The 27,004-nt window shown below is 42.8% G+C and overlaps 1 protein-coding gene across 1 annotated transcript in view; it reads left to right on the forward strand.

Annotated features, from left to right (window-relative positions):
- Positions 1–27,004, forward strand: part of LOC115613039 (A-kinase anchor protein 13-like) — a 134,091-nt gene that overhangs the window by 33,282 nt on the left and 73,805 nt on the right. Inside the window, exon 3 of the mRNA XM_030498056.1 lies at positions 15,494–15,590. The gene's annotated coding sequence lies outside the window, so the exon portion shown is untranslated. The remainder of the gene's footprint in view (positions 1–15,493; positions 15,591–27,004) is intronic.

Consider the following 27,004-nt stretch of genomic DNA (forward strand, 5'->3'; position numbering starts at 1 on the left):
ACACTGTTCTCCTCCAGCTTGCTTCTGCTGAGCTGGCTCAGTGCTGGACCGCTGCTTGCAGGCAGACAACATGATGTAGTGTGGGAACAGCTTCTTGCTGATAGTGTCCCTGAGCTGGTGATAAGAAGTCCTGAGACATTCTTCTACAGACCAGAGTCCAGATTGCTCTCACGCTCCCTTCTGTCTCGTGTTTATCTTACCTGCTCCAAGCAGTGTAAGAAGGGGGTGTGTTTGGATTGCTTGCATTTTTAAAAATCAAAGGTTGAAACACTTGATCTGTCCTGAGAGGCAAGAGTAACAAATGTGGTAAAATGGCATATTTTTTAATAAGAGAAATTTGGCACATATGAGACAAATTGTTGTGTTATAAACTTCATTTGCAGTGCAACAGATAGATGAGGGATGTGCAAGACACCATGGCAGGAGAGCTCAGCGTTCTGCATCTAGGATCAGGGTATCCTGGGCTGATAGTGAGAAATTCTACAGCAAGAACCAAAACCACCAAAATAAAACCCACATTACCCTGAGCCTTCTAGGAAAGCATAGCTCAGAGGCATATCTCAGCACATATCATGTTGTGTGGCTCAGATGCTCTGTGGTCAGTGGTAGTCTTTCCATTCTATGGAAAGTGGCCTTGAGCAGATGGAGCCCAAGTTACCTGACATAAGGGAGTTTTCGCTTCTCATAACTTCATAATGACTTCTGTTTTAATCATTTATGTGCATCAGGACCATCTAGTAAAGACACACATGCTTATAATAAAAAGAAGACTGAATCTGCATTCTTCTCTGTTGCTTTTATGTGGGCCTTTTGGTTCATGACTCACAGGCTCTTGTAGAGGCTTCTGAGCCAAAAATGCAACTGCATTTTTCTTTGTCACATGCTGCCTTGCCAGGTCCAGTAATAGCAACAATTGGACAAGAGAGAAGAGAATAATACAACCTGCCTTACTGCAAGTGTGTGTGGAATCACACACTCATGGGAACTCATGGGAAGTTAAAGATGACTTCCATAGTGTATAACATTTTTAGAAGCTTCCTCCATCTCCTCATCCCTATGCATAAGCTGCTTGTTAATGCTCTTGATGCTTGTGGAAGTATTACAACTAATAAAGGATGTCTCTATGGTTTTGTGGTTGAAGACTTATTAGCAGTGGCTGAATTGAGATGTTCCTGGAAGAGTATGATCCAGCAGTAGGGGAGAGAGTTTGAATTCACAACTGTAAAGCATTGAGAAATGCATTGTTTTAGCAAATACATTCAGCTGAGAAAAGAAATGTAAAGCAGAGACTGTGCTGGATCCTGGATGTGGACCTCATTCTCTGTGTAATGCAGATGTTTCCCACAACAGTTCACCAGCATGATTTGCAAATCTTCAGTCTCCAAAATGGTTCTCTTACCTATATCTTTCATTTGTCTAAGACTTTAGTTTTACTCTGTGCCATGAGATGATTTGTCCTGTTGAAAGGCGATGTAAAGAAGAAATGGAGCAATCTTTTGAACTGTATTTTGGAGTGATGGGTTGGTAGTTTGGCCATTCTTTAAAACCTTCTGGAGAAGCCCTGTGATGGTCAGCAGTTGCATATGATCAGAACACAGGCTGTAGGCTTTGAGTATGTGCATTTTTTCCATTTAAGCAGTTGTGTCCTGTGTTGGATCCCTCCCATAGTATCTTGATTAAAAAAAGATGATTTTAGTGTTTTCTAACTGTGTAGCAGCACTTGATATCTAGCCCAAGTTTCCCCTTTTATGTAATACATGTTTCTTAATGCCCAAAGTTTGAAGTGTTCTTTAGTGCATTTCTGTACAAGCTTAAGAAATGTCTTAATCCATTAACTAAAGTGTTGAAAATACAGACTATGACTGTAAACAGTGTATCCTATCAGTGAAGAAAAACAGTCTTGGAGGCCTTTATTTTAAAGGCTGCTTTTTGGGGTTTAATTAGGAAGAATGTCAGCTTGCCAGCATTTCAGTGCTGCTTCTTTTTCCACACTGCAGACTGTAATCTTTCTTCACAGGAAGATAAGTGTTCACATTTTATTTTTGTTTGTGTGAAATAGTGGTATGTGAGGTCTGTCCTGTTGCTGCGTCCCTTTGTGTTGGAGATGTCTGTCAGAGAAGGTCCCCATCACCATAGGGATGGAGAAGGAGCACATCTGGACCACCAGCCAAACAGCGCTGCATAGTCTTGCACTGTTACTCTAGGAGCCTTGCTGTGGAAGTAAGAAACCAGATGTACTTGTAATGGGATTTAGGGTAACAAACAAGACTAAGAATCTTTCTTTTATAAATCTTTTCATTACAAAGCAATATTTTCACCCTGTGTGCTTCAGGACTTGAATAGTATAGGTGGATTTACAAACTATTGATATCCAGATGTGACCCTACCTCAGCAAAACAAAAACCTGAACCCCAAGTTCTTCTCCCAGTTACTTCCAATAGTTTTGATATCTGTGAAAATAATAGCCTCCGAGACATAACTTTTCCTCAGTGATAGCAATTATACTTTTACATGACACATGTTTATTGTTATTAAAATAACTTGCAGGTTGAATTTATGAAGCTTCTCTGTTCCTTTGTCATTATGAAAGCAACTATTCAGATTTCACAAACTTTTTTGAATAAACCTTTGCTGGCTTTTCTATCAAATTTTAACTTAAATTCATTTTGGAAGCACTGAGGTGTAGTTGGATCTGCACTAAGGCAGTGTAAATGTACCTGTACATGCACCTTCCATGTACAATGGAAAAGAAACTTCCTGTAGCTGTGGAAGGAGCAGACTGCACTCTTCCTTCTCTATTTCTTGAGCCCTGGTCCTGCAAGGGGCTGAGCACTTTGCCCTTCCAGTTCAGCAGAGAACTAGACTGTCTATCTAATACCAGCCCGATGAGTATTGCTGCCGACCTCTGTGACCTGCTTAGTGTTAAACCACTGCACATTTTGCTGAGCAACGCTGACTATATCGGGGATTGAGGTCTTGGGTCTCTTGGAGGCTCAACTGCTTACTTCATAGCAACTGGTTGATGATTACCAGAGGAGGATGTGATCTTGTTTTATGTCAGCCAGGTAACAATTCAGGCAAGTGCTAGCCAAGCTAGCCCTGCAGGCCCCTGCAAGTAGTGAGATGACTGGCACCCCCAGAGCATCCTTCTTCCATACTAAAATCACTGAAACAAAGTGGCCTGTAGACAAGGGAGGAGATGACTAACTTAAACTGTGCCCAGTTTTTAGAGGAGTAAAACTGGGTGATGGGGATCTTCCCCTCCAAGTGCCCCAGGTAAATTCCTTGTTGGAATAATGCAAACTGCAAGAAGTTGTTAAACATTGCTGGCTATGTGAAGTTCCGAACCAGGTAAAATTGTTGTGATTTACATCAAAACATAGCCTAATTGATATGAGCAAATGCCGACTATATTTAGACCGGGTTGTTTTCTTTGTCCTGTTGCTCTTGGGCATTAGGCGAGAGGAAGGGTCTGGGAACAGAGCAGTAGCTGAACAAAACAAGGTGAATCAAGGGCAGAGCAGGAGGCTTAACTTGCAATTTCCTTGTCTTTGTTGGTTTAAGTCTGGCCCTCTTCATTGTTTAATGTTTTGTATTTAATTTCCTCATTGCTTAAGGAGCAGTTGGGGCTAGTAGAGGAGTTTCGAACCATGGGCAGGTAGGGCATGCAAGATTCAAATAAAGAACCTGTTTTTTACTCCTGGTGGGGACTTTAATGTTTTTTCAGGTAGGGCAGAGAAATTAATGCTTGTTCTAGAGGCGCAGAGAAACCTTTTAGTCCTGGTTGGCTCATAAATCTGTTCTGCAGCCTTGAGGATGAAAAAAAAGTCCAACTTTCAGTGTTCTGGAGGTCAGAAGGAGGCAGGTCAGTGCATTTGGATTGGATCTTTTGCTGCATCTCTCTGTTGAGCTTTTGTTTCCAACCATAGCACTTTCCTTTTTTCCTCTCCTGATGCCCTGGCAGTTGGGAGGTGGAATTTGCAAGGGAAAACAGCTGTAGTTCAAGCTGTGGAAAAATTACTGAGGACAAATCCCTCGGGGTTATTGGGCTTGGTCTCCAACTCTGAATTGCTCCTGTAAGTGTTTAGAGACAGGCCTGAAGTCATGGGCTTGAGGGGTAAATGGAGGTGAGATTTTTCAGCCTGCAATAGAACTGGAATGACCTTAATGCTTTCTTCTGACCTTAACGTCATCTCAAAAAATCCAAGAAACAATGTCTTACCCTAAACTAAATAAATAAATAAAATCGGTAGGTAGATGTTTTATGTCCTGTGGAAACACTGGAAGAACTTTTGTTTTTCCTCTGTTTCTGTGTCTGACCCCACCTTTCCCATTCCTCCTTAATCACATGCATACCTGCTAGCCCATTGCCACTCAGGAGGTTTAGATGAGATGATCTCTGTTGCTTAGGAGTTAATCAGCTTCTGCCTGCTGTCCTTCACCTTCCTGAAGTTCTCCAGAGACCTCTTCCTCTTGTGTCACTCCCAGGAATGTTGATGTTGATGAGAAGCCCTTCCCTTAAGTCCAGGGTCCTTCAGCATGGCCAGGGTTAAGCCCAGCCGGTAACCAAGAACCATGCAGCCGCTTGCTGCCCAGGGCTCTGGTCCCTTGTCCTGGATCAGGGAATCTGCTCCAGCAGAAAACTAGTGTGGCAGAAGAAACCTGAATCTCAGCTTGGCTGAGCCTGGATTTGGCTAGCAGCAGACTGGTGGATGGGGAGGACAAGATCTCTTGGTGGCAACTGTGAGTTGGGCTTAAACCAGTTGTTGGCACCTCACCAGAACTTGAGGGGCTCGATGGGGGAGGCTTGGCAGGTACCTGCAGAGGAACATTGCTAAAGCTTTTAACATACCTTTTCCCAGCACTGTTGAGTGTCAGGTCTTTACTGGATGATCCAAGAGCTGCAGGATTTGTTCATCTTTATCAAGCTGTGTAAGAGCTTTTCGGTGAGGATGTAGCTCTTACGGAAGCAGGCTTTCTTCACCTGTGACACCCATCACATACCATGATGTGGTGGGTTATCTGTGATCTCTAGCAACCTCTAGTGCTAAGTGCTTACGCTGTACGCATGCACCCCTTTTTTCTTTTGGCTGGGGAAACAACATAATGAGAATTTGTAGTGCTAGGAAGTAGGTTAAACGGATCAGGGAAGATGATGTGATTCTGTCAGAATACTTCATTTAAACCCATTCTTTGTTTAGATTTCTGGGCAGGCGTTAAGTTCTGGTGTCTTTGCTGTTTTTTTGTGGAAATACTTGTTAATTTATCTAAAGCGTATTATTTCTTATTATATGTGTGTAGGGCACACAAAAGTTAAATTGGCATCAGAGTGTGACTGTTCTTCATGGTGTAAATCTGTCTTTCTAGTCCTGAATGTGCTGTGGAATAAGTGCATGTGCCCTTAGACGTCATGGTGAGCATTTTAATTGAGCATGTGTTGGAGCGCTTTGTAAGTATAGATCAGAAAAATGGTGTTTAGCAATAGATGTTATCTGTGGAATAACGTCTAGATTTAAGTCTGCTGCTCTTAAGGGCAGGGCACCTGGAGGGGGGAAAAAAGAAACAAAAGCAAAATCGTTATCTTGAAAAAGATAACTCAAGCATCAACAGATGAAAAGCACAGAGAATAAAGGTATTTGACCCAAGGTAAGAACAATATTGAACACTGTGGTATGGTCCCTGCCTTAAGACATTTACCTTCAGGAAAAAAAATAGCAAGTGTTGAGCAAACTGGTGCCCTAAAAGCAGACAACTAGATCAGTGGTTTAGACACTGACTGAGGACCAATCAGTCTGGGCACAGTTAGGGACAGATATCAGTCTCAAGAAAGGATAGTTTGTAGAGTACTACTTTTGCTGCTAAGGTTACTCTTCTATGTTGCTGAATAGGAGATTTACTTATGCTCTTGGTGCAGCAGGTAGATGATGATTAAATCTGTGGTATTAAAGCCTTGTAGGGCCAAACTACTGAGCATCTGTGCGTGGCTGGGAAAAAATCCTCCGATACCACTTATACATGCACTGTGTGTGCAGCGAGGTGATGTTTTCTGAGACCCTTGGTCTCCTGACGTTGTGCTGCTGCTCCGTGCACCCTGTGTGTGTGGATCATGTGTGTGGAAAAGTCCCTCTGTGTGTAGGACATTCCCGTCGATGGCAGCTGGGGCTGGACTGTGGATCTGGGTAACTCCTGTGGCCTGTTTACGAGACCAGCTTGTGCCTATAGTATGAGCTGTTGGCCAGACAGACTTTAGCACTGGCGTTGTGGCCATCATTTTTATGTGCTTCTTTGTCCCTTTCCCCTACTCAGAGTAAAACCAGTCCTGGGTCAGATGGTAACTAAAACATAAGCAGGCTATGGTCAGCTGAAGCAAAGTAAGGAGCAAAGACTTTCCCGGTTCTGAAAAGTATTGAAAAGGATATGCATGCTTTTGAAATGACCCTCCCAGCTCAGGAAGACTGGTTAAATGGTTAAATATATATATATTTTTATTTGGTTTTTTTTTAATTACTATTTATTTTATCTAATTGTTTTATCAGCTAATCCTGTTTGAAACTGTGCAGGATGACGATCAAGTCCTGAAGAAAGCAGGCAATGTCTGACCAGAAGATCAGCCACTATTGCAGGAATACGGGAAAGGGGAGATGCAAGTGCTTTGGGTCCTATTTGAAACTGTGCAGGATGACGATCAAGTCCTGAAGAAAGCAGGCAATGTCTGACCAGAAGATCAGCCACTATTGCAGGAATACGGGAAAGGGGAGATGCAAGTGCTTTGGGTCCTATTTGAAACTGTGCAGGATGACGATCAAGTCCTGAAGAAAGCAGGCAATGTCTGACCAGAAGATCAGCCACAATTGCAGGAATACGGGAAAGGGGAGATGCAAGTGCTTTGGGTCTGTGTTTGCCGGAGGTGGATCACCACTTGCATTGGTATAGATGGGTAGATAGGCACTTGGAAACCCTTACATGCACGTGGAAGTGCGGGTAGTGCCTTTGCTTTATTGCTGTGTGCGTGCTTGGGTTGCACCTACAGCTCCTGTTGACGTGCAGGCGGTGTTGCACAAGCGGTCATTTACAGGTGCGCTGGGAGGAGGGTGTGCCCAGGCAATTAGAGTTGGCTTTAACTTGTTGTTTTTCCTTCACTGCTCATTGCACTGAGCAGAAAAACTCCTTTACTGTATTTGCTTTGGGTGGGTGAACAGGGGGACGGCGTTCTGTTGGGTGAGAGCTGTTGTCATTGCTTGAACTAAAGACCATTTGCTTCAGGGGATGGTTGGGAGGAGAGATGAAGTAAGTCCGTGAAGGAAAGTACAGGCAGATAGGTCAGCAAAGTTGCTTAATTGCCCGGTGTACTTGTAGTAGGATTTGGTAAATGACAGTAGCCTTCATGTAATTTGTTTTTGTGTTTTTTCCAGGATGCCTAGCAGCTGGTAGTGAAGTCATCCCAGTGCTGATTGGGTGACTGGTTCTAACTCCTGATTAATGATAAAGCAGGGAGGAGTGCACTTTGCAGAAAAAATGAGTAGGTTTCACTCCCGCCACCTCCAGCCCATGTGTGAAGCACACAGGAGGATGCAGGCACAGCATAGCTAGGATTTCCTTTTGCTGTGTGAATGCTGAGCAGTAGCGGGCTCAGTTAATTTTAAGCTATATTTGATGTTAGGTTTTGAGATGTAGGTTACATGGACACCTGCTGACTTGTTTCAGGAATCTTTTTGCCGGTGGCGAATGCTTGGTTCTTCCCCCAGCATGTACTTGGGGGTTTCAGAAGCATTGTTTGAGTACCGGGCAAAATCTGTGCCATATGCTAATGCTATTTAATAATGTCCCTTTTCTGCTTGACATACGCTGCATTATAAGAGTATGGCATTTTTCTAATAAGAACAGTGAATACTAGTAACTTTAAGGGGTTTCTAGGCAAGGCATAGCATCTCTTCTTGATGCTTTTGTTTGAACAAGTGCATGCAAATACTTATAAGCAGCTTCCAAGCTTATAGTATCAAACTTCCTTATCATTACAGTTTTGGTGCTGTCAATTTTTTTCGAGCCCTTCAATATTGACCATGGCACTTAACTGCTTTTCAAAGTCCAAATAATACTTTTCAGCCCCGATGCTGGTAAAGTGCTTTTCATCTGAGCACTTTACAAAAAGAAGGTAAAATTAGGCTGCTAAGCTGCAATCTGGTACTGTGTTTATTGACATAAGAAGTCAATACACTGTAAAAGAATATTTCAAACCAAATGATTTCTCTCTTATGCCATACCAATGCTATGAATAGAAATCAATACTATGAGGAAGTACTTGAGCTTATTCAGTAAAACCCCCACACTAGGAAATCCTGGGGTAGAAGCATTCTCTTCCACATCAACTGTTCATGCTGAGTGCTCATCAAATACCTAAATTGCCTTATTTGTTGTCAGAGTTGATGGGTGATCTCTCCCTGTTGACCCTGTGCTGATAATGCTTTCTTAAATGATGCTGCAGCTGGGAGTTAAATTGCAGGGCATGGTGCAAAAGTCACCCTAGTTGTAAACTGAACAGGTTTCACTGGAGTTATGTCATCTTTAGATAATGGGATGTTAATACTGAGAGGAGCAAGTGCTACTTGTGAGATAGAGGAGGTTGCTAGGACAGTCTTTAGATGTATACGTTGAGTTTAAATGAGAATTGGGGAGGGAGGCTTGGGAAAAGGGCTAACTTGGCTTTGGAGCATCTCCATTGCTCTGCTGTGAATGGCATTGCTGCTCAGACAGAGCTCACCTTCACCCATCAGCTTGTGGGGTGAGGGAGGTAGGGTGTGACTGAGTGGATCTCACATGTTTGGAGTTGGATGATGGCTCTTGGAAAACGTGATCTGCACTGCGCAAGTCTGCGTCTCGCTGCCTAAATGCTTAATTATTTGAGCTGTTGTGTAACCCACCTGTAATCTGAGCGCTGGATTGCAGATTTTTCTTGCATCATTAGACCTTCTCTTTCATTACTGGTTTAGGACCATTATATAGAGCTCCTAATTTATATAATTAAGTGCTGCACAGCTCCAGTGACACGTTGATTCGAGCAGTAAAATGACTTAATGCTGCGGTCACCCCACTGGTGTTGGGCAGAGCCGGGCAGCCGCGCGGCGGTGGATGGAGGCAGCCAGCTTTTGAAGAAAGGTGAGGGTGGGGAGGCAATCCCAGGCCATTACGGACTGTGCTGGCAGCCCTCTGTAAAGCCTTGGACGGGTCGCTTCATTTTCTGGCCCTTTTTGTCCCCTCCCATCATTTATCTGTTTAACCTGTAAACATGGTGGCAAAGGGATTCTTGCTGTGTGCCTCCACGGTGCTCGGCATGGAGAGACCTTGGTCTTGGCTGGAGCTGCACTGCCAGACAGGAATATAGATTTGTTCTTCATATTTTATATCAAGATGATATAACATGGAGGAGAAAGCTTGTATTAATGTGTGAGTTCATGTTATATGCTAATACTTGGTTTCACATGTACATGTTCACTTATCAGAAGGTTTCCAAGTACAAGAGAAGTTCTTTATTGATTATTTTTTGGAAACTGTGTGGAAATGAAGAATAAAATCAATTTTGTATGTGGGGAAAGTAAGATTAAATAAGTGAATTGTGAAGGCTGCACGGCTGGAGTTGGAGTGCGTTGCGACTGGTGATGATTTTGACTTCATTCCTGTGGCAGTGGAGCTTGATGAGCCTGTTTAGCTCAGTTTTACATGTGGGAATTGAGAAAGAGGCCACAGCTGAGTGGGATGGTTTTGAACAATGAAAGCATGAGGATAATGTCATAACCTTGATGTCATGGCCTTGCTTTGGGCAGGGCGATGGACCAAATGACGTCCAAAGGGCCCTTCCAACCCAATTTTTTGCATGATTGTTGTTCGCAAGCACTCTGCCTTTTTCAGGGTTGTATCCTGTTCTGGAGTGACATGTCGCCTTCCCAGGAAACATTCAGCCTGTCCTGTTCATGACTTGCACCTAATATTTCAAAGAAAATAGGCTTATTCTGTTAAGTGGGGGACTGTGGTTGTGGCATTTCCCTTTGCCTTGAGGCATTATGTTGGTAGCTGTTGATGATGGCCATATTGAAGTAGTCCTGAGCTTCACTGTTTGTGCTTCCTCTCAGATGTCATGGGGTGGGGGGGGAGTTCACTGCGTGCAGAGTCCCTGTGGCAGCTTGTCTTCTCTTGGGGAAACAGGTTCCTGGGGGTTCTTGTACAAGAAGAGTTTATGGGGCTCAGGTTGCTGTCAAGAGACAAGGCAGAGAGGCATAAAGCATCTCTTTGTTTTGCTGCTTTGTGATTGCTGGTGGAAGTAAAAAAGCAAACCCAAAACTTTCAGCCTGTGAGTTCTAAAGAGAAAAGTTGTGTGTGTCTGTGGCTAGAGTGAGCAGGGAAGCGCTCCTGCTGGGTGCTTCCTTGCTTCCTTTTTCCATTGGCATGGGAATATTTCTGTCTACAAGTTCAAGGCGATGCTGTCAAAAGGATTTAAGTTTCAAAAGTTAACTTAGTGTATATGAAAAAACTTCTGTCTCCTGTCTCTTAGTAATCAGGATTAATGGGACTTCAGTTAACATCTTAGTGTTATTGCTTGCTCTGCAGTGTGTACAATGGTGTGAAATATGGGTATGTTTTACTTTCTGTTGTTTTAAAATTCTTGGCTTTTCTTCATCCAGTGTGCCAAGTCAGATGCTGCCCTCTAAACAAACCCCATCATTTACTTTTACAGGAACCTTGTATGTGTCAAAATGTGATGAGCTGCAACCTGTGCTCTGCTCTGCTGGTAAAAACGTAGTGTGATGCAGCGGTGAGTGGATCCAAACACTTGTCCAAAGCAGAGTTTAGGCCAGTAATATTTTATTCTTCTGCTTATATAGAATCATTTAGGTTGGAAAAGACCTTTAAGATAGACTCCAACTGTTAAGCCAGCACTGCCAAGTACACCACTTAACCATGCCCCTGAGCACTGCAGCTGACAAGGGCCACCTTGTCACAGAGGATCAGGTTGGTCAAGCAGGACCTGCCTTTCATACACACTTGCTGACTGGGGCTGAATGCCTGGTTGTCCGAGGAGTGTGTCACCTCGTCTGAGTGGAGTGTGTCCAGGCTCCCTTCCCTAGGGAATTAGGAAACATGATTCAGACCACAGGACAAACTTCTGAAAAGGTCTTGTGAGCCGGTTTCTCGTTGGAGACTCAACAGAAGCAGGAAAAGGATGTCCTGTAATGAGAATATCATGGTATATAAATATAGGCTGTGTATTAAAAGCAAAAGATAAGACCATAATGCAGTTGTACACCCAGAAGTTTTGGAGATGAGGAGAAGCAGTGTTTTCCTTGACATCATTTGATGTGGAACTGTGAGGAAGTTTTATAGCAAGCAACAGCCCAAACTTGGAAATACTCCGGAGGTTTATTTGGGTACCATAGCTGTGGGCTTGGCTGGGTTTGGGTCTCTTGGCTATCAAAAGTTTCCAGCTGTATCAAATAATCCCAAATAATCAGCAGTTCATCTCCTAGACCATTAGTGCCCTGATCTTGGGGCTGTTTTCTGAATTTGTTGAAAGCTTCATGGTGGCAATTACAACCAGATGGTGAGATAACTTGTTCGATGTGTCAAAGTGATCCTCTGGCACAGCAACAAAACATGCAATGCATCTCAGAACAATAAAATGGGTTTGTGTTCAAGGGCGAGGAAAAAAGAGCACATTTGAGGAGTGGTTTCCTCTGTGCTGGGCAGTGTTTGGGAAGGGTGGGCGTTCTCTGGGGGGGAAGCAGCAGAGCAACTGGAAAGCCTGAGGTCTGAGTGTTGGGGCTCTACCAAGTATGTGAGTTTAAGAGATCCAATTGATTGCTCCTAATCACATTTTCAGCACAGGATAACTCATGCTCTTGCTGTGTTGGTCACTGCTACTCATTTCATTTAGAAATATATATATATATATATATTTTGATGCTTGGCTCCTTTGCCTGTAAAAGGGACGTCAGATGCAGATCACCTCTAAGCTGTTGGGCTCTTTTTCTGATAAATAACTTTTCTATTACGAGAATTATATATATATTCTGCAGGGCTAGTTACCTTGTCTTTTTAAATGTATAAATAGCTGTAACGATGTCCTTAAACTTTCTTTCCCTCTCTCTTCCCTAAACACGTGTCAGTAATTAATCAGTGGCATGGATAGTTTCTGCTTTAGTTGTCTCAGGATGTAGGGAGCAAGACTATGAGCGCTCTGCCATCAAATTATCCTGTCCTAGCAAAAAGATGGGTTTTTTCCCCCCCTCTTTTTATTAAATCCAAGCAGAATAGGTTATGTAAGTACAAGTGAAAACAGGACTCTCCCTTACATTCTCATTTACTTTAGTGAGCACTGTGTGATATTGTGACAATAGGTCCAGTTGGGAAGAAGTTATCTGGAGTTACAGGTCAGAGCAGCTGGTGTAGCAGTGTAGGAACCTAGTTGCTTTTTACAGCTTTACTTATAAAGATGCTGTATATCATCAACTTCCTGTAGTGATCTGGAATAATTTTTATTTGTAAAGCAGTATAAGCTCACCCATTAAACAATTTTCTAAATTATCTTTTTAAGATTCAGAGAAGAGGAGCTACATCAGCGTTCATCTATGCTTGGTAATGATTTCCCGGTAAAGGAAGAGGAGGAGGAGAAATCCACATGGGGAAATCCTTCTGAGATGGGTGTGCTTAGGCATGCAGGAGTTATCCCATAGCAGCTTCATGGGAAACACAAAATCAGTTCTTTGGGGAATTGAGTCTTTGATGTGGAGAGTCTTACTGATTGTGCAGGCTCTTTATGTATGGAACTAAAATATATATCTAGGGCTTTTTAATGTCCTTTGCTTCTTCCTGAAGCAATCTAAAAATTCTTACAGAATAAAAGTGAACAAAAAAAGCCCGGAGGAAGTATTTTATGACCTGTATTACTGCTCTTTATTGCTAGGCCAGCTGATTTCTCTCCACTTGCTAATACTTTCCAAGTCATGAACATCCAAGCGAGCTTTGCATGTGCGTCTCCATATGCACACCCTCATTCCTTAGTGGATATGATGAAAAGCCTTCACTGATTCACAACGTACTATCTACTTTAGCAGCGTTAGCCATACCTGTGTTGCTTGTTGGTTCAAAGGAATAGCTTTATCTGCCAAAATTTTACAAGTATGGTATTAAAAGCCAAGTTACCAGTGTCCCATAAGTGAATGAAACCACTGTATTGTATTATATGCCTTGGAGAGAGCTGTTACTTGGAGATCAACACAGGATGTCTAGTAGGAGCTGTGGGTTAATGTTGCTTGCTTAACTTAGTTAATAATTTCTTTAAGCCAACGGTATCTTGGGCTGCATCAAAAGAAGCATGACCAGCAGGTTGAGGGAGGTGATTCTGCCCCTCTGCTCTTGTGAGGCCCCATCTGAAGTACTGTGCCCAGCTCTGGGGCCACCAATACAAGAGGGACATGGAGCTGTTGGAGCAACCCCAGAGGAAGCCATCAAGATGCTCTGAGGGCTAGAGCACCTCTGCTATGGAGACAGGCTGAGAGAGCTGGGCTTGTTCAGCTGGGAAAAGAGAAGGCTTATGGTAGGAGACCTTGGAGGAGCTTCCAGTGCCTAAAGGTGGCCTACATGAAATCTGGAGAAGGACTTCTTAAAGGGCAGTAGTGATAGGACAAGAGGGAATGACTCTGAACTGAAAGAGGGGAGATTTGGATGAGATATAAGGAAGAACCTCTTCCCTGTGAGGGTGCTGAGGCACTGGCACAGGTTGCCCAGAGAAGCTGTGGCTGCCCCATCCCTGGCAGTGTTCAAGGCCAGGTTGGACACAGGGGCTTGGAGCAACCTGGTCTAGTGGAAGGTGTCCCTGCCCATGGCAGGGGGGTTGGAACCAGAAGATCTTTAAGGTCCCTTCCAGCCCAAACCATTCTGTGATTTATCAAACAGTAACCATCTTTTAAAATGTGGTCCTGTAAGTAATGCTACAGGAATGCCGGAGGGAAGTTCCAGTCTGTTTGTTTGTGACTGCAAGGGTGGCTTATACTGGTTAATGAATCCAAAGACAGTTTGTGCACTCTTGACTGAGATTTAATAGTTCAGGTAATTCCTCTTTCAGCTCCAGTAATTTGCGATAAGAATATAATTCAGAAATGTGTGACACCACGATGAAGAAATTAATGCACAATCCTGATACTTTAAAAGGAACAAGAGGGTGAACTTTTTTCTTTTTCTAATTTGGTCTATGTTTAAATACACAAATTTGTAGTAAAATGCCTTTTAGCATACAGTACCCTGTAATGCCTTGAAAAATAGTCTCCCCATTTCTCACCAGGAACCCACCAGCAGAATGGATAAAAGAGACTTTTAGCAATAAATCTTAAGAAAACATTGTGTAAAACTGACTTTGAGGTGTTCAGGTGATACTGTTCCTGTGTTGATGAATGAGATTTGTTGTGCAATGCTTATCTTCCAGTGTTGTACGTTCCCCAGCTAATTCACACAATACAATTGATTTCCCAGCTGGTAACTAGTTTTGCCATTGTTACTTCTGTGCTTGTAATTGCACTTCAACCTCAGCAGGTTGGCTCAGGCTGTGATTCCCTGATACAGATGCTTTCCCAACAGGGGGATGCAGAGTCTCCTCTATCTGGTAAAACAGGAGGCGGCAGTTGGTGTGTTGTGCTTGCGTTTGGTGCTGTGTGCGTAGCCACAACCTTTCCTGGTGTGGTAACCAAATGATGGCCTAAGGTGCTTTGATGACTTTGATTTAGCTAATAAAATCTCCCACACAGCATTTAATAAGCTGAAGCCCAGGGCTGCTTCTCCTTTTGACATTTAATCCACTTTAACTGCTCTTCCCAGGTGTGCTTAGTAGACCAGATTCATCCCCCTGGATGAATGTATCAGGTAGATTTTGCCCCAGAGAAGAAAATCAGCAGGCAACCCAGAAGGGTTTGGCAGAGGCTTACTGGTGGGTTTGGGCTTCATCTGCTGACTGTCGCCTCCCATGATCTATTTTTGGTGCTCTTGTTCTTTGTGAATGCCCTTATGGCAAGGTATTTTAAAAGTAGCCTGATGAAGTCTATCTGAGAGGGGTTGTGTTTAAGATGGGTTCAAAGGACTTAAGGCCATCTTAGACGTTTGGGATATGGTGATAGACAGCAGATAGACAGGTTTGGGGATAAACCAAATAGCAGGATAGTAGCAAATACAACTCAGCAGCACAGTTATTCTGAGATGATGCTAGACGCCCATGTGGGTCTATAGATAGCTCTGTACTTCATGAGGTGGTCACCCCATGTGTGCTCATGGAAGCCTGGGATGGGTCATACAGGACTACTGTGGGAGGCAATGCATGCCTGCCAGATGGCTAACAAGGTAGAGGATGGTCTTTCCATCCTTCTTGGTGAAGTTGTGATGCCAGTTTGGGTGTTGGGACCACAAAGCAGCTGAGCTGTTTCTTGCCCCTGGTGACAATTCCTTTCCTCTCTTCCAGGAGCTGAGCATCGTGACCTGCCCTGCTCCTCCCTACTCAGTGTGGGAACGACTTGAAGGACGTCTTGGAGCCACCTGTACTGCTTCATGCAGTTAAAGTAAGGTTAAATGTTTTGGCAGCTCTTTCAAGTACAGGCAAGGGGTTTGGGGGAATGGGTTTGCTCAGCTTACCTGCTTGAGAGCAAGAAGGAGTGCTGATATCAAAGCACATGTTACAAGCAAATTTGACGAGTTATTTTGCCATAAAATACAATTTCTTTGTGGTGGAAGCAAAACAGAAAAAGGGGTGTGTGGTCTCAGCCCTTGCATCAACCATATGCCATGGTGTGAAATAGCACTTAACACAGCATCAGCTGGTTTTCCCTATTATTTTAAGATATGAATTTCATGTCCCCGGGGCAGGCACACAGTTACAGCCCAAGGATTCCCGTGGGAGCCAGTCAGGATCAGAGCTCAGGTCCATGGGGCTCAGGTCCTGCTGGCTGCTGGTGGGGGGCAGGCCTCCAGGTCAGCACCACAGCCGTCTGTCTGTCCTGGAGCAGTCATGGCATTGAGGCTTCTGGGTTTGATTTTCCATGGTGTGCTGAACCAGATCAGGGTCACATCTGACCTAAAAGCGAATATATGGTTATTGCAGTACTGACAGTAACTGTTTTGACTCATGGAGTTACACCCATTCTCTCCAAAAAGCCTTGAATTTGCAAAAACTGTTAGCCTGAAGCGAAGAAACTATGAGAGTCATGCTTGGAAATGGGTGCTTGCCATGTTTAAGCTCTGATGAAGGAGGGAGGGAGCAAAACCACTGCAAGCTGCCTCTTTTCTCCTCCCACAGTCTCTAACCTGTTTACCTTCTGCAGTGTCTCACATTTTCCATGGTCTTGCTTGAGCAGAACAGTGCCATAACAATGCCGGGTCCAAATCATTTGGTGTTACTGAGCTGTAGCAGCAGCTGGGTGGATTAATCATAAACTGTTGTTACTGTAGAGAGACAAGTTGCCATTGTAATTATTTGGGTTTCCTTTTGTCAGTGGGGTTGGGCAGGGGAGTTATTCCTATTTTCAGAGCTTGAGAAAAATGAAGTCTTTGGCAAAATCATGAATGAAACCTGCTTTACTGGGAATGAGTAAGTGGCTGGCTGAGAGCTGGTCTCCAAGTTCATCATGAATGTCCATGTTTGTTAGTCAAAGTATGAGGCTGTGTTTAAAGGAGGAATGCACAATAGCAGTTGCTGTGTAAAAGAAGCAATTTGTGGCTTTATTTGTCATATAGTTTCTTAACTTGCTGCTAATTTTGGGGGTGTGGTGAGCTTGCAGTGAGCAGTACTTGCTGCTGAGGAAGATGCCAGACCTGATGATGACCAAAGGGATGACTTATATGGCTGCAAGAGCAATCTTCAGGGAGGCCCAGCACAGGCAGTGAGAGCTTCTCCCCTGCCCTCCTGCCTGGGAACCAGCCTCTGCACATCACATGTGATTTCTGGGTGTGCCTCTGAAGGATCTGGTACAAAAAGGCTAAACTGGAGTTTAGGAGCGGCATTCTCATCCCCTTTGCTTTTTCTGCCTGCTGGTCTAGGATTTCCATAATTGTGATTATAATGATAATCTTTTCATTCATGCAGTGGTTACTGCGTAATGAACTCCACGTTAATGAGCTCTGTAACATTTAAAATAGCTGTATGACTTGGAAAAAAGAAAAAAGCAAACCCCCAAACCAAACCCCAGCAATAAAGGACGTATTTCCACTCCCCAAGCTTAATCCTGTGCTATAACGTAATTGTAGAGAGTTGCCTGGCTGGTGAGCAGCTGCACAGCGTGGGCTCTCTCTGCATAGCTGCTTGTCCCCGAGATGGGGTAATAAATGATTTACTGGAGGCTGGGCCCTCTGGGCACTTAACCCCTTCGATTCCTGAGGGACTAGTCTGAAAGGCCACTTTGTAAAGGCAGTTGAAAGAAATGATGCCAGGTGCCAAGTGGGGGGTCTGTTTGGCAAAGTTTGCTTTTTTGAGTATGAGCTGGCTGCAGAAAGGCTCAAACCCAGAAGGTGGGGTGGTGGAATTGGGTAGAAACTGTGCTTATTTAGAGTTGTATTACTTGATGCTTTAATTAATTTAAAAATCACATTTGAATGAGTGTTCTCTCTTGTCTGATTTAGACATGCAATACTTTCTATTGCTTGGGGTTTTACTTCCTGTAGGGCATTCCCTGGATGCCTAGTGTAATAGTGTCCTGGGAACAGAGTTCTGCAGCGCTAATTCTTCCTCTTCGGGGCTGCAGTACCGAATGACTCCATCATTGCACTTGCTAGGTGCATTTTTTGAGACTGTCATGTTTCAGGAGGGATGCTCCAGTAAAACAAGCATGTTCTGTGAATACCTGAAGTATTTGTTATAGGAAAACATTTTCCCAGAGCTTTTTGAGTTGAAAAGGAACATTTAAGTAGAAACAATTCTTAATTCTGCAGTGGCAGATGTGGCTGTGCTCAGCCACAGGGAGTAGTGGGGGTTAGCACAGGTTCTCCAGTAGGAAACCTGGCGTTTCTGATGAAGTTTTCCTCTTTTGGGGGGGGGGAAAAGTGCCAACCAGGCTTTCCGTGAGTAAGCCTGTGATGCTTAGAGCTGCAGACTGGGGGCATTTGCAAAAGTGAGCCTAAAGGGAAAAGTGAGCCTAATGTATTCTACAGAGAGGAAAAGCACATGAAAATGTTGGGCACCAAAGTGGCTCTGACCAAAATGAGGGCGGAGGCGTCTCTTGGATCTTTGTCTTGATGCCAGTTCTTCCAACTCTTCCTGTGGCTTTAGCAGTTAAGGTTGGTTCATGCACTCATTAAAATATGCATTGGATAACTACCTTTTTTGCAAATGCTAGGAAATACTTAATATTTGTCAGCATAAGAACATGCATGGTGCTTTGGGCCTCATGAATTGGTTTCTACTCCAAGCCTCCGTTTTTGGGACTGCAGTACAAGTGCTGTGGCTTGGAGGGCACAGGGAGAAGCAGGCAGGGCCTTATTGTTCAGTTCTAGGGCTTCAGGAGGTATTGATTCTTTTGCTGAAACCATCATTGCTCAGTGTAGTTCCTAAAACAGCACAGACCTGAGTGTCAGGACAATAGTAATGTGGAGGAGGCTAGTTTTGAGACACACGCTATAGTCAAGAGTTGTTGGAATCAGTAGAGGCTTTGCTCTTTCCCACTGCCTGTGTAAGGCTGCAGGCATTTCAGTGCTGATGACAGCTATTCGTCATGTTTATCCTTTTATACACTGGGGTGAAATACTCCCCAAATCCTGTTTTTTTCGCTCCCTACCATTCTTCAGCTGGTGCTGTGCAACCACAGCCACTGTTGGTCCATATAATGAATCTTTCTTTTCAAAGATGACTAGCAACTTCCATGATGCTTCAGCTGCTCAGCTTTGATACCCTTAAGGATTGACTCCACTTCAGTAGACATTTCTGGTTTTACTTGTCCTTAGAAAATTGGGCTTTTCAAGAAATTCCTAGTTAAGCACCCAAAGTCAATGGTCACTATTACAAACATGAGCTGGTTATCATTGAGAGCTTCCCCACAATTTATTGCCATAATGTGTATCCAAACAAAAAAGTGCATTGGAAGGTATAAACTGGATTATACTCACTTGAAGAGGCATCTAGAATGTCTGCTAAGGATTTCTGGAAGTTAATATTTGAGCCTGAGATAAAAGTCTCATGCATACGTGAAACAGCTGCACCAGAACCTGTTGGAGGACTTAATTTGAGTATAAACATACATGTGCTTTTGCGTACATGATACTCTTTAATTCGAGTCCACTGCTAGTTCTTAACTTCATTAGGATGTAGCTACTTGAACTGAAGATGTGGTCTGTGATTTTTATTGTATTATAGCAGCACGATAGCTCCTTTTGAAATGTTATTTGGAGTTTACAAATCGGTATCTGAAATACTGTTTGCCATTAGTAACATTTTAAGAAGAAAAAAATGACAAGTGAGGGCAGGGTTATATCTTATTACAAAGTGAACTGGTTGACAGTCTGTGTGTATTGTAAAATGGGAAATTAATTGCCTTGTGTTGATGACCCTTGGACATTTACAAAAGGCTGGTCTTTATGTTGCACAAATAGATTCTGGAAACAGGAAAGAGGCTTATGACAAGAGGATGAGATCAGTTTGTATAATTAGAGTGAGCTAATAATCCTTTTACTCTCTGTTTTTCCAACTTTTACACAGTATCTTTTTTTATTTTGAGATTGGGCATATGGACTGTAGCTGTTGTGATCTGAGTTTTGTGGATTTGTTTTCTATATCTACTAATGGGTGAAGAGATGGGAGCAGGGAAACCAGATGTGCACATTTGAGAGAGATTGCTGCCTTCCTCTTCTAGGCTTGGGGAACAGTGCTGCTTTTATTAACCCTACACTGCTTCATCTCTTTCCAGGCTTTGGGAAGGAATTAAGTAATCCATTAAATGATTTTTTTTTTTTTTTTTTTTTAATAACAATTACGAGATTGAAGTGGTGCAAAAGAAGAAATGCAGTCCTGAGACTTTGGGTATTTGGCTAGTATTAAGCTCTGGAGTAAGGCAGGGCTGGCAGAGCTGGGTAAGGGACTTAAGGCTTTTTTTTTTTTTGTGCATGTGTGTATATGCTTGCCTGTACCTTAACTTTCTGCCCAGCTTCGTGATTTTGGGAAGGATAATGGAATAGGTATGGGGAAGGAAAGTGGCATGGCTGAGGGGGCAGCTGGAGTGCCGGTAACCCCAGAGCCAGCCCCTGGGCAGCCCAGTTCCCAGCCCAGGAACAATGCTGGGCCAGCTCCTGCAGCCAGGAAGCTGAGCTGCATTAAGCAAAGCGAGTTAATCTGTATCCAGAGCATTTTATTAAATCATCAGTCAATTAAATCAGTGATGCTCTGTTAGCTTGTGTTGCAGCCATGCTCCTGGCTCCGCTGCTGTGGCATAACCTGAAAGTTGTTCAGCTGTAGCAACTCCCTGCCTTCTGTTTGGGCTGTTGTACATGAAGGCCACGGTACTGAGGTTTCCAAAACCATTCAAACAAACAAAATAAAAGGGATTTTAGGAGAATTTTGCAATTAAATGTTCTTTAAAATTTTTTTGCTAGGGGGAGAAGGGTGTTAGGAAGTTTCTTTTTCTTGGCTGTGAAAGCAGTCTGGGTGCATCTGGTTTTCCCCAGGGTGGCTCACTGGGCTACATCTGTGCCTTTGGAGGAGAGCGAGGCTACAGCCAGGCTAACACAAAACACCTTTAAACCTTCTTTCCATCCCTCGCAGCCAAAAGAAACTGCTGCGTATCTGTAACTGAATGGCAGCATATGGTTTTGTTTGCAGACACGACACAGCTGGGAAGCAGCATCACCTGTGGAAATGCTGCATAGGGGATATATTTGCTTTTCTTTAAGCAATCAATTTAGTGACAAAAACATAATCTTCAGCAAGTTACATAAACTTGGGTGATTGTACACAAATACCTGGGGCTTTTTAAGTTCTAGACTCAGCTGTTATGGTAAACAATGCTGCAATGTGCTGGTAACCTTTTTGCTGCTACATGTTTGAAGAGTGGTTTCTTGTTTCCTCACCTCCTCTCCTTTCCACGGTCAATGGCTTTTGCTGGTGGTATCACTTTCTTGTGTGTCTGCAAAATAAACTTGGGATGGGTTACTTCTCATTCCTTCAGCCTCCTATTTCTGACCAGGTATGCAAAATGATGCAGTTAGTATAGCTACAGGGAAAGTCATTCTCCATTTAGTAGTATGATGCTGAGAGGATGTATGTTCATCTTTTGTCTTAAGGTTTGTTTTGGTCACTGCAATTGCAGCTACTGTATTTATACATGTATTTATACATTTATCCGTGCACATTATTGAAGAACTGGGTTATGGGTTTATTTTGCTTGTTCATTTCATGAATGGTGAGTTCTGCCTTCCATTCAGTACGAATGAAGCTTGTGGGACAAAGCGTGTGAGTAAACCTGTGTCTCACCCAGCACCACAGGGTGAGAGTAAGTTATTGCAGGTCTGAACTTTGTAGGAAGACACTCTAAGGGAAAAACACTAAATAAGAAAATACAGTTAATTGAACCCTCAAGTCATTGTTTCTTTCCATTTTCAGACTTTTTGCAACAGTTAGAAAAGAAAACAAAAATCAAGACCCCAAACCAAGAAGGGCCTTTTATCAAATAATTCTATGATAACAGAAAAAGCGAGAAGACTGTTGATGGGTGATGCAACGCAGTAATGTCATATACCACTCGTAAGAAAAGGGGAGTATTCCAGCTCAGTAATTCCCTTGACACTAGGGGAGAACAATAAAATTGTGAAAGATGTTGCTATTTTAGTTCTCTTTGCATGGAATTCATGGCTCCAGCAGGAATTCATCTGTGTATGGCCACTTGGTCTCTTCTCCGATCCCCCCCACTTGCTATTTCCCTGTCTTTATTTATCTTGTGTCGTTCAGAGCAGGAGCACTGTAGGGCCTGAAACCCAATCCTCTTGATATTTCCAAGCACTTCATAAATTAGCATTCTGTAAAACCAGAGCTTGGGGGAGTGCCCTTGAGGACACTGTGCTTTGTTGAATGAGAAGTGGTATGTTTTTGGAAGCTTTGGTTTTATTTTTGTAGCGCAGCCGTATAGAAGGAAGCAGTGCAGCTCAGTGAGGGGGGTGGATTTGTGTTCCTAGGAAATCCCTGGATTTCTTTAAACTCTCTTACAGCTTCTGGATTGTTTGTCTAAAAGGTGAGGATCTGAGGATTGGCTATAAGGCAGGTTGTCCCGCTTGTGGGTATATGCGTTGGTGACAATGTTACAGAACAAAAGAAGTGCTCTTTATGGCTTGCTGTCTTACAGATAACCAGCGTAAATAGTGCTTCTCCAACTTCTGTTGGATGTATGTAGTTTGGACTGCCTGTTTGGATGCTGTGATGTGGTCCCCCTTAGATCTGGAAAACCATCCTGCTTTCTCTGCATTTCTGCTTATCTATTCAAATGCTTCAGATACTCCATGTGTTTTTTGGCTTTCCTGCCCGCAACCACAAGCTCTTTATGGCTAAGATTGTTTGGTTTTTGTACAGCTGGGACTGCATGGTAAAAGGTTTGCAAATACAGATCATTGTTTCTGAAATCAAATGCTAAAGTGAAACAAAACAAAACAAAAAAAGAGTTGAGTGTTGAGATTGAGGCAAGGTTCAGCAAAGCTTAAAGTATATCTAAAATGGAATTTGATCTAAAAACCACTTAAAACTGAACTTGAAAAGTTACAAAAAACCTCAAAGCACTTAAAACTGAACTGTATTTAGTGTATGAGGGAAAGGGCAGAGGATAGGTAAGCTTTCCCAGACATACCACATGGATTAAATGCCCTTGTCCTCCTGCTTTTTGCAGCTCTGGTCAGTTCTCGGAGACGAAGAGTGGTTGTTATTGTTTCTGCTCATAAGGTATCTCTTTTCTCATTAGAAAGAAAATATCCCTAAAGAGACTACTCTGAGGCTAAGGTCTTGAGAGCGGCACAGTGTTTTCTTTCTTATATACTCCATGTATGGCTCGTGGAGCCAAGCAGCCAGGAATCGATGCTGGAAAGCATAAAGAAGCTGGGCTTCACTGTTTGGCAGCTCCTAGCTCTGTGGCGTTTGAAGACCTTCAGCATTACTGCTTGTGCGTGGGGTGGATTGATCTGAAGGACCATTGGCCTTGCTTTCAGATTTGTCCTCAAGATACATACTTTGCCTGGGATGCCTGGAAGAAATAAGCTAACTAATTAAGGTTAAATTAAATGGTAGCTGGGAGTAGTGGATGAAGAGGATTTATTGCTTAGGCACTTGGTGTTTGTATCCCTTCCCACTGCCTGTGCTTGTTTGTAAACTCTTCAGGGCAGAAACTGTTTGCATTGACGTTTTTACAGCACGTAACCAATGGAGCCCTAATCCTGGCTGAGGTTTTGAGAACCACAGTAAAGCAAATAAATATTGGGTGTTTGTTTTTTTCATTTCTTTCCCTGTCAGATGTTACCCACAGAAATCAAGCACAGTCATTTTGTCCTCTTCCATAGAATTTTATGCAAAACAACACTATAGTTCTCTACAAGTGACTTTAATACAACTCACTGTATTAATTCTTTAATGCTTAACAGAGCAGAAAGGTATCCTTCCCATTTTGAGAAGGCTTCAGTAGCTTTCAATTTTACTGATTTATGCAGTTCTTTATAATGTCTAAAACCACTGTTGCTTTTGGGAACTTGACCCTGGACTTTCGTTTCATGTCCTGCTTTCAAATTTGCAAAAGCAGGGGATTTCACTGTGTTATCCTAAGGGGGAAATTCTAACACAATTCCAGAAACATTGCAAGGCAAGTGTCTGCATGGCTGTAGAGCATGTGATAAACCTCCCAGGCACTGAAGTTCAAAAGATTCAGCTATTTACAAGAAATAATACGAATGTTTTAAGAACAGGCAACTACTTCTGGAGCAGAATCTGCTGGCTGCCATCAGGATGCCCATAGCATGACTTCTTGTGCTGGGTGGGAGCTGGCTAAGAGTGGTGGGATTTATATTTGCCTTTTCCTGTTAGTTTGGCTTTCAGGGCAGTTCATGTGCAGTCCAGATCCTGATCTCACAGTAGGGCCAGGTATTCTTCCTGCAGTGTAGGATACCTGATAGAGCAAGTGCTGCCTGCCCTGAAAGATGGAAATTGCTTTATAGATCATCTTGAAGGATGTGTTACTCTAATATAGGAGAAAACAAAGTTTAACCTCTCTACCCCTCCACCCCCTTTTTCTTTCTTCCCTAATTTTTACACTTAAAGGAGTCCAACTTACTAATTGACTATATTAGTAATATTACTATTAATATTACTGTTAATATATTAGGGTTATTATGAATCTTGGTTTGATTATTACCAGCAAAATATGGTCTTTTTTTTTTTTTTTCTCCTCTTCTTACTGCAATATAATTTGAAGCTACTCCCTGCTCACCCACTGGTTGGAGAAGTTCATGTGTCTAGAAGCCTAAATATAGTCCTTTGCTGACGCAGTGCAGTCATTCAGGCTTATCTGACACTCGTTTTTTCTCATGTTTTTGCCAAAGCATTTCCTAACAAGATGATAAAATATCTTCCAAACCTGCCTGTCTCTTTGCAAACTCAGTTTTCATCCTTTGAAAAAGTGGACTGACATGTGCGTTGTGAAATGAGAGATCATTTCAAGTTAATGATGTAAGGGTCAACTAGTAAGATAAGAGGGGTAAAAAAAAAGGAAGTATTTCCAGGATTTTTGTTTTCTTATTTGGCAAGACCAAGTGTTCAGGAGCAGTGCTTTATTTCACTGCTGTTGTGTACTTCTCTTGCCAAAAATCCCCAATAAAAAGTGGTCATGCATTTGAACTCACAGGCCTCCCCTAATTTTCCTTCATGAGAATTGTCAGTATTTTCCCTTACTGTCCTGGTTTCAGTCAAGTATTTAGTTATTTTGGACTTTTTGTGTCACTTTCATTACAGTCAAAACCAACTCTGCTACCACAGAAACAAGTTACACAGTGGGGGATTTTAATGCCATCCCATCCGTTCCTGATCTGTACATGTCTTTTCTCCTTTCTCATTTCTCTCTCAGTTGCTATCAGGCATCTGCCAGGGCGGTGATGGAGCAGGACAAAATAGTCTGCTTTTCTGTTGGATGGCAAAGATCAGAGGATGCCATCTTTATTCCTTGAACTATGGGAACCTAAATGCTCTGTGGAGGGCATGCTGATGTTCTATACAGATCTTCAATAGCTTCAGTGCAGCCTGTTTGAGCTGGACAGCACAAGAAAGCTTTTTTTTAGTGGTTTCTGCCACTGGTCTTAATGAACATGCTTACTAGTACTCATACTGTCTGCTTTATAAAAAAGGATGATGAAAAATGGCATCAAAGGAGCATGGGCAGTGTCTGCACATTGGGACTTTGAGCTAAATTGTACCTAGTGTGATGTGTAACTTAACAGCTTATCACTTTGGGTAAATCTAGGGGTGTAGATCTTGTGATGGAGCATGTCAACTGTGGTTTCTCCTTTTTGTGAAGGTGCGATGGGTGTTGGTGGCAGATGCTACAACGGCATCTTGTGCAAGATTTGTGAAAGCAAGGAGAGGGCTCACAGCTGATAAGTCTTACAGCGTAGCAACCCAAGTGTCAAGCATTAGTTTTGCTGTAATACAAGTTCCTCCATGGCTTTGCTGAAAAGGGTAGGCTAAAGTACCAGTGACGCAGTCAATAGGAAAGGGGACAAAAGGTCCGGCTTAGATACCCGATTCCTCCTTTCAACGCTTCTCAGCGTCTCAAACCTCTATCAGGGAGGGGAAAATGTAACAGTCTAGATCGTGCTAGTGCTTTTGGGATTAGGCACATGCCCCAGGTTTGCACTTCTGGCCTTCCTCTTTATTTCACGAGGTTTTGGATGGGCCTTTTTAGAAAGCATTGGTTTGATGACTTAGAGCGAACAAAGTGGAGCAGGAGGGATGAGACAGTGGTGAGAACACCCTGTGGAGGGCGAGAAGCTGGCTGGTGCCCTGTGGGTTTGCCAAAGCTGAGCAAACAGCTGTGGTTGAAATCTAGGAGTGAGCTCCCTGAGTGTTTGAGTGAACACAGATGTAATTTGCTTTCAGGTCGTGGAATTTATTGCGTGTAATGGCAAGAGTGACAATAACATACCTACGAACTGTGATAGGAAAGAGGTAAAGCTATTAAATAAAGAAGGGAAGAATATATTTGGGTACATTAGAATAATTTCCTTTCCTCAGAAAAAGCTTCTGAGAAACTGAAATAGGTGATAAAATTAGATTACTTGGGAGTAGAGAGAAACTTGGAGTAAATATATGTATTGCCTGTGGTGTCTTGGGCAAATACAAACCTGTCATGTTCTGGTTTTCTGATTTATTTTTTTATAATGTGATATCCTTTAACTTGCATCTTATCCTATAAAAGGCCAGTAGTAATAGTGCTAGTATAGAATGATGGCTGGATTTTAAGGATAAGGAGTAATCCTAGTAGCTGATGTAAATGCAAAAGTATAGATTCTTTTTCTTTGAAGGTATATCATGCTGTATCTTTTATCAGCAAGAGGAAAAGTGGTTCAGTTACTTGTCAAGACTTGAAAAGATGTGGTGAGAAGACGATGTTTTATATTAGCTCCCTTTAAACATTAGCATCTGAGACAGAACTGTTTTGATTTTGTACTGTTTAAAAGTCATATCCACATACTACCAAATTGCCATGTTAGACTACAACTCTTAATTTTGCTTCCTGAGGGAATTGGTCCATTGCAATGAGACTTTGTAAAAATCCAAATGTGAAGTGGGCTTAAAAGGGAGTTTTTCCAACCATGGTTCCATAAGGTCTAATAAACACTCTTGGCTAGATAACGTTTTGGTACCCTGTTCAAGATGTCCAGGTTCAGAATAGGAGAGAAAGGCTCAGGTAGGTCATGAAGGAGATTGGAAGGGCTTGTGAATCTTTTGGGTTTGTTTCTTCTTTTCTCTTCGAGCCCT

The sequence above is a fragment of the Strigops habroptila genome, chromosome 9, assembly GCF_004027225.2.
Source record: "Strigops habroptila isolate Jane chromosome 9, bStrHab1.2.pri, whole genome shotgun sequence".
In the NCBI taxonomy this organism is placed as follows: Eukaryota; Metazoa; Chordata; class Aves; order Psittaciformes; family Psittacidae; genus Strigops; species Strigops habroptila.